Source organism: Sinohyriopsis cumingii, chromosome 11 (assembly GCF_028554795.1).
Source record: "Sinohyriopsis cumingii isolate HCF-2022 chromosome 11, ASM2855479v2, whole genome shotgun sequence".
NCBI classification, from domain to species: domain Eukaryota; kingdom Metazoa; phylum Mollusca; class Bivalvia; order Unionida; family Unionidae; genus Sinohyriopsis; species Sinohyriopsis cumingii.
Genome location: NC_142971.1, coordinates 49,568,947 through 49,581,760, shown reverse-complemented (window position 1 = coordinate 49,581,760; position 12,814 = coordinate 49,568,947). Strand labels below are relative to the sequence as shown.

The following is a 12,814-nucleotide window of genomic DNA, read 5'->3' as shown; positions in this document are numbered from 1 at the left end:
GACTGGGCGGAACATCGTACTACATGTCTGCAGCATGATGCCCCAGTGCTAGACATCACTATAAACTGCCACACTGCAGACATCGTAGCAATATGACTGAAAAATTGTTAAAGCTACGTTAAAAATAAATCCTAATCACACACACACACACTAATATGGCCTATGTGTGATGCCATGTCACCTAACACTGCTTTTAAAGTATGGCCAATACAGTATTTGTACCAATTTACCCCATGTAGAATACATATCTAAGTGCTTGGTAGACCTTGGGTACAACATTAACATTGATCACATTTAATACATTCAAAATTATCATCTTTTCATCATTTATCAATTAAACATGAAATTAATGTAACATTAACAACTATTTACATTTATCAACCTCTTCTATATACAAAGAAGAAATAAAATGTTAAATTGTAAAAACAAGCAAGAATCCCATGAAGGGACTGATTCTCTCCTTGACAAAAGCATGAGCAGAAGGGTAAAAGTTTTTTTTATTTTTTGACTAAACAGAGCCATTATTTTCGTATTGAGACCACTCTTTATTCCAAATGCCCATCTTATTCTACTTTTTGCAAAGGCTCATCTGTCTGTTTATAGTTCATACCAGTTTGCCTTATAACTGAGACCAAAAAGTCTAAATTTCGGACACAAAATCGGATTCTGACCACGGGCGAATTTCGGGTTTAAAAAAGTTGGGTCCAAAATATGAGGTTTTTTAATCTGTATTTTGTAGTGCAACTACCGTAGATATTCCAGATTATTCGGTATTATTATAGAGCTACATCTGTCTACCTTTCTATAATACCACCCACTTTAGTGTATCATGCATGACCATGATGCTACAGAGCTCGGCAGTAGGCTACTACCTTCTGCCCCGTTAAGTCATCACTAGGGGTTAATGTGTTAACTGTCAAATTCTTCAGCAAAATAACAAGATTTTTAACTTAGCTGCTGTGGTACACATAATGGAAGACAGATTGGCACCATTTTCATCTAGGACAAAGTAGACATCATTAGTAGTCTTTTGGTCAACACCTAGGTCATTCTGATCATCCATTTAAAAAGAGTAGTCACAAGATTTTTAAGACAGACACCATGACAGCCATATTAGATGTATAACTGGCTCCAGCTTCATTTAGGATCAACTTGGTTTCATTAGAAGTCTACATAGTGAAAACCCAATGTTGATAAAGCCACAGATTTTGAGAGGATTAGAGATACCATTTTCAAGACACTGCTTTTCATTCAGGAGGACTACCAACAGCAGGACCTTCATGATGACTGCTGTTGTGGTCAGACTGGCACCATCTTTATTTAGGAGCAGCTAGACATTATAAGAAGTCTTTTAATGAGAACTTCACGTTAATATGACCATCCATTTAGGAGTAGCAATAACAGGATTTTTTAAATGGCTGTCATGGTGGCCATACCGGATGTCAGATCAGAACAAATTTCATTCAGGACCAGCTAGACATTGTCTTTGTGAAAACACCATGCAAATATAATCATCCATGTTGGAGTAACAATAACAAGATATTATTGATGGCTATGGTGGTGGCTATATCAGACATCAGATCAGTACCATTTTCATTTAAGACCAACTAGTCATCATTGTGACTTTTAGTGAAAACCCCATTATGATATGACCATCCATGTAAGAGGATGCCAGATTGGCACTTTTTTCATTTAGGACCAAGTAGATATTGTAATAAGTCTTTCTGTGAAAACCCCATTCTGAAATGACCATCTATTTTAGGACTGAAGTGGCAATGACAAGATTTTAAAGATAGTTCCCATGGTGACCATACTGGACATCTGATCAGCATCATTTTCATTCAGAGATGAATGCCTGTGTGTCAAGTTTATCACAAGTAGCAAAAACAACAATCCTGTTCTAACTGAGGGACAGACAGTCGATGACAGACAACTGATCATCATATAAGCTCTTGTGATCATTGACCAGTAGAGTTAAAAACATGAATCACCATTAGTAAATATTGTCAAGATTACAATAAGTTACAGAAACAGAAACAGTGAGTGATTATTTTAATCAATTTAGACAATAAAATGAAATGATAGGACATAAACAATTGAGTGGATTTATAGTTGCTGTTGTGTTGTGTTTTGGATTTTTAATGTAGCTTTAACAATTTTTCAGTCATATTGATATGATGTCTGCAGTGTGACAGTTTATAGTGATGTCTAACACTGGGGCATCATGCAGCAGACATGTAGCATGATGTCCCACCTAGTTACATTATCCTGACACCTGGGCGACCTATCCTAACACTAACCTCTTAATGCTGAGCAGAGTGGATTTATGGAATCATCGTATAACTTAACAATGAAAGTATAAGCACTAAAATGCAAAATGAGAACAATGAATCAATGCAAGGAAAAAAAACACAACCTCTAACCAAAGAATCTTAATATTTGCTCATCCAAATATTCAGTTAGATATATTTGGGCAGTTTTGACCACATATAAATCTAGCAAAATTCATTCTAATATAACATGAACATGTACTCAAAAATGAAGCAGTGTAATATTTAGGTTGGGCTGTCTGTCACGTTTGCCTGCCCGCGATTACGTAAGTCAGGAACAAAGGAAGGGGTTAGCGCCATGAGTATGTCGACCCTGCATTGCCGTGGCGATTTGTGTTTGTACAAGAGCCGCTCCATTAGGTGTTAAAATTCACATGTAGACATTAGAAGCTTTGAACAAAGGACCCTTGATGCTGTTGTAAATCTCCCTGCTTTGACAGATGGCCTGAGGCTCGTCTTTTAATCTGGACCGACTGGGGTAGAATTGATATCCAATCAGAACTGAGGAAGGGTGGGGCCATCAATTCGAACCAGAATTTAACAGTCATTTGGGCTGGGAATGAATTAGTCATTGTGAAGCATCGTGCTGACAAGTTGTAGCAATAACTCCGGGAGCCACTCGTGATTTGGTGGGAAAAACCTTGGTACATTCAAGGACACAAAGCTTCGTAAAGGTCAGTACGTTATTTGCTCGACTGTTGCAGAATGTTACAGCATTGTAATTGTAATTATGTGCAGTATGTATATTTACTTACTATAATCGTTAGTACGCAGAATTACCTTTGTATTGTTTAATTTACATGTGTACTTGAGAAATGAACTATGATTATGTAGATTGCTCGCTCGTCAGAATTAATATTGTAATTCGCTATTTAGTTACTTCGTGGTAAACTAGTGTATTTATTTATGTGATATTCTAGATTTTGCAATTGTTGAATTAAATTGTAACTTTGGAAATGGTTGTAGTGTGTAAATTTAAATAATATTGATATTTGAATATTTGTGTACACTTGTGGGAGTGTAATGTACAGAAATGCATCGGATTGTTGTGATATTGTTGAGAATAAGATTAAGTATATATATATATATATATATATATATATATATATATATATATATATATATATATATATATATATATATATATATATATATATATATATATTGATGTGACGCAATTTAGTGATTTCTGTATGATAAGTAGGATACCCCGCTCTTATTGCAACGTTGTTTCTATAAGAACGTATGGATTTTTTGATGTGCATGAATGCGTGACCAAAAATGTAGATAGCCTTGACCTGATGATTGAGTGATTGCTGATGTAGTGTGAGGCGAGATGGCTAACACAAATGCTAACGTCCTTGTGTTTTTCTTAAAGGAAGCTTTTGAAGACAGAACAACCGGGTAGTCAATTTCCGAGTCTCAGAGAGACAGGATAGAAGTAGGCGGAGAACCAGCCTCATTGCTGAAGAAAGAGAGAGAGAAGGAGGAGGAGAAAAGGAGACAAAAGGGGAAGAGTACAGGAAGAATCACAGTACGGAAAATGCCGGAAGGAGGAAAGGAATTTGCAGAGTAGAGCACAGATGAGTAGAATCCAAGTACAGGGGAAAGCCATCTCACACTATAATCATGTGATGAAATAGGTTGTTACATGGTCTACAGGAAAAAGATTGGTTGAGAAATTAATATCGTTTAATTTGTATCAAATTGTTATTCTTTGAATTTTACCTTTGTGTTCTTAATAATATAAGTGTCGGTATTGCTGACTGGGGGCTCGGAGCTTTATCTCTCTCTATCACTAATTTCGCTTCCTACAAAAATGAGCCAGGGTGGGAATTCCACAGTAATTCAAATAAATATTGGGAGCATCCCACCCCACCGCATAACAGGGGGTCACATAGAACTTCACACTGTCAGAAAGTTCAAGTCACTTTTCCAACAGCAGATAAAATAATGGCAGTTTTCTTTCAGCAGTGAAATGTTTTAAAGAAACAGTCCAATTTACATGTCGAGCTGTCCAAAACTTTTCTGTTAATATGAAATGAACTTCCTTGTAATCAGATCTTAACTAAATTCATAAATAATGTCTTTATGTCCCACCTACATTTCAACATGGTCCCAATTTGGAGGCAAAATTATGTCTATATTAGTCTTGTCCTAAAAGCTTCACAATGCAGTCCCTGTACAAATGATGATTTGATTTTAGAAGAAGAAAAAAATTGGGATGCTGCAGAAAGAGGCACATAAGGGAAGCATGAACAGGTGAAAAAAGATTTATACCAATTATATCACAGGTTAGGGAACTTAAATGGTATTGGCATTGAAAAGTTGGGCACTAAAGTGCCATTTATTTCTCTACTAATAACCTTTTTGCCACCCTACCGTATAAAGTATCTGTTATTATTGTCTAACTAATGCTTATGGTAGCCTTACAATGGACATTTCCTAACATTCATAATATCCAGTGATTGAGAAAGGGAGTCATTACCCATCTCACCTTTCTTCACATGAAGAAACAGATGCACAGTTCTTAGTTTATTTTTATTGCAGTTGTAATCCTTTTTCTACTTGGAATATTTGCCATCCTGCAGTGTCTGGTAAATCAATATGTTAGAAAATTCATGTAGAACTTTCAGTAAGCAGGCTGAGTAGATGCTTGGTTTTTAGCTTAGACTGGGTTAAGACAGGCATTTTAACTGACAAAGATTAGGTTTAGACTGGTATTCTGCATTCTGGATGCTGAATTTGTTGACTTTTGGTAATGGTATAACACCAGTCTCTTTCTATTCAACAATTAACTTAGGCTTGCATCATTACACAATGCACTTGAAGCACTCCTTTCAAGCATTGTAAGAATTCAGCTGCACATAGGAACACTTAAGAAACATTCAAGATATCAAAGATCAGATTTGGAGAATAATGGCGCATGTTTTCAATCATGTGTTCAGGTCTGGAGATTGTGACAGCCATTGAATACTGTCCATATAATTTTCCTGTTGCACGGTATAATGCCATAAAAAAGCATTGCAAGGAGAGAATCAGCACCAACTCCATGATTATCATTTTAAGGAAATTGATTTTGGAACTCGCTGACAGTACCTGGTCATGTGAAAATATATTGCATCAAATGGTGCAATGAAAAGGACCTCTCACAGCTTGAAAATAATAAAATAATATTTTCAAATGAAGCTCTGGTTATCATCTCTTACCATTCTGAACACCAAGGTAACTAACATGTTTTGGGACTGCATAACATATCAAGACGCAAAACATTTTGTAAAATCATAATTTGCATCTCAAGATGACAATTCACCTGGTCACAATTCTAAGCTATTTCATGCCAAGAAACAGGAAAACAATACTGACAATCTTGAATGGACATCCCAATAACCTAACCTCGACATAATTGAAAATGTGTGGCATATTCTCAAAATGTGTGGCATATTCTCAAAATGTGTGGCATATTCTCAAAATCAGAAGTAAAATAAATACAAATCTCGCCAAGAATAGATGAGGAAGGTCCAGAATATTTGGGGATTTGTCACTAAAGCAAAGCTTTGTAGAGCACCATTCCTGGAGGCTCAAAGAAGTTATAAAGATTAGTAGTCATATTACTAAATAAAGAAAACCCCAGATAAGTGCCATACTTAGTTTATTAGTTATTTTCTTTTAATATTGCACTTTAGCATGTTCATAACATCAACGTCATCAATCATCGGTTGTATCATATGTGACCTCAGTGTATATGAATGGAAACAAATGAAAAAAATTCAAGTTATAGTAATTCATTTCTCACTAATATCTCCCCTGGATTTTCTCATGTCAATTGTCTGACCCTTATTTCAACCCATTGTTTAATAACACTGCATAAGTTTGTTAAGACATAGTACAGGAAGAAGTGAACACGTGGATGAAGTAACCTCCATTTAGACCCCCCTTTCTGAGGATGCAGGTAAAGCAATCTAAATCAAATGATTATTTGTTGTTTTGGAGGGAAATCTGTTCACACTGGCTCATACTGCAGAATGGACTCCATGTCCCTCCTTTGAAGTGGCAAATATTGCTTAAAAGAACAAAACAGAACACAAACTTGATCTGGCATTAAATTGCAAAAGCAATTTATACTTACAGATGGTAGGATGAAATCATTAAGTAGCATAATTCTACAGAGTATTAAATATAATATAAACAAGATTTTTTTAAAAACAGACCATTAAATTTTAAATAACAGGTAAAGAGCAATTATAAATAATCATATTAGTCTTAAAATGCAATTTAATAATTAACTACTTACACAATGTTTGTTTCCTTGTCTACATGTATACAAACTTGGACAACATGTTTCTCTTTGAATTTGTAGACACTGGCTTCACATTTTGCTACCTTCAGCTGTCAACAATACTATCATGGTAAATAGTTTCTTCTCAACTTATTATAACACTGACAAATAAACATGAAATATTAATTTCCAGTAAATTTTCAATTATACTCAGTACACAGCTGCTGATTCCTTGGTACTCTCTCCCTCTCTTAAACCCAGTTCTATTATAAATTCATGTTATGCAATACTGTTCTAAATCTAGTTGATATAATTTTTAGAACAAGCTTCATTTATCACACCCAAGTATTTTTGATAAATATTCGTATTGTCTATAATAATATCAGTTTGATCTCAAGTAAGATATCCAGTTTTGCTTACAGTGATCAAAACATATCATATATGCTCGCTTATAAGTCAAGCACAACTGCAATCAATAAAGATCCCGACATGCCATAGCATAAAGTGCCTGCATATCAGGTCTATGTTGCTTGTTCCACTGATTGCTGCTAACAAACTGCACAGACCCAGATCTTCCAGTGCATTATGTGCAGAAACTTTACAGTTTGACTCTACTTATAAGCGAGTAGATATAATCTCTTATTTTATTTATTTATTGTAAATGAAAATTGATTGTTCCGAGCATAAGAAAATCCAAAATGTCTATAACAAATTTCCACTGTACAAGTTCTAAAAATCAAACTATGCTTACCATTAAGTCAAATTTGTAACTGTCCACCATTTAGAACATCCAAATTAGTTATTTTTTCACCTGTAATAATCATCTCCATAATTTGGCATGCATTTCTTCAATGTCTTTCCCTCGATAGAAACCCCACATCTCTGATCATAATTAAGCACATACTTCATGAATGAGATTATAATTATCAAAAAATTAACATTTTTCTCTACAGGTAGAACTTATTAAAATAACTTGTATAAACTGCCTTAAAACTTAGGTACTTGTGTACATAGCTTGGAACCATTTTTGAAATGCAAACCAGGTACCTAAATGAATCTACATTTTCTAATAATTCACCACTGTAATACTGTACAGTGATGAATATATCATTTGGCTTCTTTCAAAAACCATAATCTGTTTTACTAGTGCTAACCTAAAGATCCAAGAATGGGTTTAGGATTCCAAAATATTCAGCAGTTTGTAATGACTCTACAGTTATGCAAAAATTAATGTATCATCTGCATATAATAACCAAAAATGAGACAATCATCTGGTGAGGATACATCGTCCACATTTACTTTACACTGTATACTAAAAACAGTATCATGTATTAAAAATAGGCAGACAACAATGATGAAAATGATTCCCTTCTTTCAAGTCGTGTTGAGGGGCCCTGAGTGGTCGAGTGGTCTAAAGTGCTCTCCGTTCCGATCACTACCATCTCACCTCTGTCTGCGCCGGTTTGAGACTTGGATTCAGCCAATGTGGGTATGTGAGAAAGCTTGCCAGTAGCTTCTCGTGGGTCAGTGGTTCTTTCCGAGGTTTTACCGGGTACTTCCTACACCATTAATACTGGCCGCCATGTATAGCCTATCGTGTGCTGAAAAATGGCGTTAAATCCCACAACAACAACAACAACAACATCAAGTCGTGTTGAAAGTACACAAACTCGGAACAAATATTGTTGTATCGTAAATGTACAGAAATAAAACAGTATGTAAAGCCTCTAACACAAATGATGTAAATTATCGGTAACTTGAGCCATAATCAATTGCTGTCAATATAATCCCATGCTTTCCTCATATCAAAGAGCACACAATATAATCCTAAGCTTTCCTCATATCAAAGAGCACACAATAAACTGGGTTGGGGTTTTGTAACCAGAACTAAACAGTTTGTAAATAATTGAATTCAGAACAAATATGAGGTCCATATTAGATTTGTATTCATCTGGAAACAGCATTGATTTTATATCACTTTTTCATACATGTTAGTCCATTTACATAATCTTATCATCATACTGGAAGACATTTTTGTTAATTTACTGATAACAAATTTTAATAATCAAATAGTTATTAACTTCATCAATATCACCTTTCTTATGATTAGGTAATATATTAATTTATACCATAAATATGGGTACTGATCACATGTGAAAATAGCAACAGCAATAAAATGCTCTACATGAATGACAACAACAGCAAAGGTAATGAATGACGTCAACAGAAGTAATGAATGACAATACCAACAGAGTTAACAAACATTTCAGAGTATCAAGCCCTGCTAATTTTTCAATCAAATATCAATACCATTAATCATTTCACTATTTACAAAACCTGGCATATCCTCCTGAAAATGATAAACTATTAATAAAATGATCAACTAATTCATAAAAACCATCGTAAGTTATTTTACAAATTCACAAAATGCCTTACTTTTCCTTTTATAGTAATAATCTGCCCCCCCCCCCCCCGTAGCCACAAGGGTTAGACTTGGCCATATTAATTTTATGCTCTCTTCAACCTTATACTTCCTCTTTTCAATCTTCTTTGATTTATTATACTTTATTCTAGCTTGAAATATTCATTATAATTTTAAACATGTTATTCTGAAGGTACATACTTCTATGTACATTAAAATATGTCCTTTGTGACAACTTTTCTCAAACCAAACATCACATTCCCTTTTGTATTGATAAGGTTGTGCTGAAAAAAACAATTTCAAACAATGTAAGTGCACATTCCAAGATCTGATACAAAAACTGTAAGAAATGTCATTTAGGGGTTATGTGCGGTCAAATGGTCTAAGGTGCTCAACTTTACAGATCACTGTGAGTGAGGTCAAGTTCTTCCACAAGATATACTTGCCACTATGCATAGCCTAACATGCGCTGAAAAATGGTGTTAAACCCACTACAACAAGAAAATCATTTAATGCATCAGGGTTCTCTGTACTGCTAACATGTGAACAGAGATCACACACCACTTCACATCTATCATGCAAACACATGAAGCAAATATGTCTTTTTTATCATCATCCCATATTTGCTTCCAGCAAAATTTATCACTCTCTCTAATTTTTACTGATGAAATGCAGTGGTACATAATCAGAAGTTTCACTGATGGGCAGCAGACAAAACTCTTCTATGTACATACCATCCCAAACCAGTGAGTACTCATTACATACCATCTTGATACATTAAAAGGAAATTACCAATCCAAAACCAGCAAATCCTCTTTATATACCATCTTGATACATTAAAATAAAATTACTAATCCAAACCAGCAAATCTTCTTTATATACCATGTTGATTCATTAAAAGGAAATTACCAATCCAAAACTAGCAAATCCTCTTTATATACCATCTTGATACATTAAAAGAAAATTACTAATCCAAACCAGCAAATCCTCTTTATATACCATGTTGATTCATTAAAAGGAAATTACCAATCCAAACCAGCAAATCCTTTGTATATACCATCTTGATAGTTAAAAGGAAATTACTAATCCAAAATAGTGAATTCTTTGCAGGGTGTTGGGGGTTGAAGGGTGGGTGGGTGCTGGAGATGCAGAATAGGCCTGATGTGACTACATGCATGTTGTAATTGGTGATTTATTGGGGAAATAAACCCTGGTGGCTAAGTATTTAGCATGCTGAAACCCTGACTGAAAGGGAGTTGGTTTGTGGTCTGTGATTTTAGTGGGTTTAACACCATATTTCAGCACATGAACCCAGGAGGAACCACCAAGCCAAGGGAAGCTACTGGCAAGCTTTGTCACATACCCACATCAGCAGAGCTGAGACTTGAACCCATGCAGACATATCAGTTATCTGTCAAGGCAAGCAATTCGACCTTACAGGTTTGAATCCTACAACTGGATCAGTATTGGGTGGTGGGGATGGGTTACTGTTTGGTCTAGAAAAAGCGCTCACCATTACCAATTATTGCCATCTCACCTCTGTCCACATGAGTTTGAGTCTCAGGCTCAGCCAATGTGGGTATGTGAGGAAGTCTGCAAGTAATTTCCAGTGGGTTGGTGGTTCTTGCCAAAGTTCTCCTGGGTTCTTTCTCCACCAGTTAAACTGGTCACCATGTATAGCATATCTTGTGCTGAAAAATGGCATGAAACCCAAAACAACAAAAACAATAGTCTGGGTTGGCTACTACAAGGCACCATACTCCAACTGCCTTAATAATAAACAACCAACTTGTGTTACTCTACCATTAAAAAAAATCCACCAAACCAGACTAGACAAACAAAATCTACTGGAAAAGGGTAACATAACGATGTATCATGGGAAATATTTCAGGACTTACTGAAGGATGCTTTCACCCAAGATTTTTAGTAATGTATCCCACAGTTTATATGTGTATACACAACAGTTAGATTTAGAATGCCCCATTAAAATACCACTACAGGCCAAAGAAAGTACAGACTATAAGAATCTGAGATTCGAGTGATGTGGTAGATAAACCATAATATTACGATTATGCTTACCATTGGAGAAATCCAGCTGTAACTTAAGGATCCTTGAATCAAAGTAATTACCAGCAAGCCCCTCCAAGTCAACGTGATTCTCATAAAATCAACATGTAACATTAGGATCAATGAATCCAAGTAATCACCAGTTTTTTGCCCATGCAAGTTAACCAAATTCTCTCCAAAGAATGAAACTTAAATTCACATTCTCAATTCTTAAAAATCAAAATGTGCTTAATATTCAACTTGGTTATTACTCCAAAGGCTTAATGCATTTAATTAATATAACAGCTGTAGCTGTTGGTTTTGAAGTAGAACACAACAATTAATCCTCCTCCCTTACTTCTTTAACTCTAGCTCAGTATGACCACATGCAAACATCAACACCACTGACAAGTTTAAAGAAAGGAAGACCCAGTGACATGTTTTGAATTTGAAATGAATCCTCTATTCAGATAGCCTGGTCAATTACTGAACCTGACACCATCCACTTGTTCTGAAGTTACTCAACTGAAACTAGTTTTAATCCTGTCAGCTGTAACACAAATAATCAGGTAGACAACTGATGAATATATCTGACAGGCTTCATTCTAGATAGACAATACTCCCAGGATTTATACAAGAATTTAAGAGATAAGGATTCTAATTGAAATGCTTTGAGAAAGACCTTGTGCTAGTCTAAAGGATATAAACTAAATATGGGCAAATTATAGCAACACAAGTCAGTGGTATGCAACATATTGTGGAGTGGCATTATACATTTTCTGCTCCAATTCATGCAGCGATGATAACAGGTAGATTACACAGATGTCCCTTATCTGTGTGACAAATGCATGGTCAACAACAGAAACATATGAAAGACAGAAATTACATTTAACCACACTGACTTTTTACCGGTCTACTTATCAAAAACACAACTCAATCGTCATAAAATCTATGTAGACCAGACACAACTTTGGAGGTAGTTTCCTTGTAGATGTATTACTATTACAATACTACAATAAAGCTAGGAATTTCTTTTTCATGGTGGAGCTAGACCACCTGCACAGAGTACAAAATTGGTTTTTGATTACAAATATGCTGACCTTCAGCAATGACCTGAAATATCAGTTGATCATCAGGAAGAATTCTATTTGCCCATATGGTACAGATAATCAACAAAAAAAAAAAACTGTTGTTCAGTTGGAATTGATGGGAGTTGTGTATGAATGCCAGATTTTAACTTGCTACAAACAGCAAATATCCTAAAAATTCTCAAACTTAAGTGAAAAGGTGATCAATGGCAATTACAAAATGAACAGTCTAAAAGACAGTTCTTCAAATAATTAAAATAAACTTAGCAATAGTTGTTGTTGTTGTTGTAGTGTTTAATGCCATTTTTCAGCACAAGATAGGCTATACATTGCAGCCAGTATAACTGGTGGAGGAAGAACCCTGGAAAACCCCCAGGAAGAACCACCGACCCACAAGAAGCTACTGGCAGGCTTTCTTACATACCCACCTTAGCAACAGACAACCAACATGATATGTTTGCATGTTAAGAATACGGCTCATCAATCTACTCTGTGGAAAATGATAGATGAAATAGTTGGGGAAACATAAATGGTGGGTCTCAATAAAATGAATGAACTGCAACTGCGGCTATTGTGAAAACCAGTGTTCATAACCAATGAGATGTTCTTTATCCAGCATATCAGGACCAATTTCACAAAGAGTCCCAAG

At 35.3% G+C, this 12,814-nt stretch overlaps 1 protein-coding gene across 5 annotated transcripts in view; it reads right to left on the bottom strand.

Annotated features, from left to right (window-relative positions):
* The window catches only part of LOC149788420 (IQ motif and SEC7 domain-containing protein 1-like), a 237,157-nt gene that overhangs the window by 128,577 nt on the left and 95,766 nt on the right, over positions 1-12,814 (bottom strand). The window contains exon 1 of one of the 5 annotated variants that reach the window (XM_089974401.1): positions 11,111-11,125. The exons of the other annotated variants lie outside the window; for them this stretch is intronic. The gene's annotated coding sequence lies outside the window, so the exon portion shown is untranslated. Of the gene's footprint in view, positions 1-11,110; positions 11,126-12,814 lie in introns of those variants that run through there. 5 annotated transcript variants of the gene reach the window in all.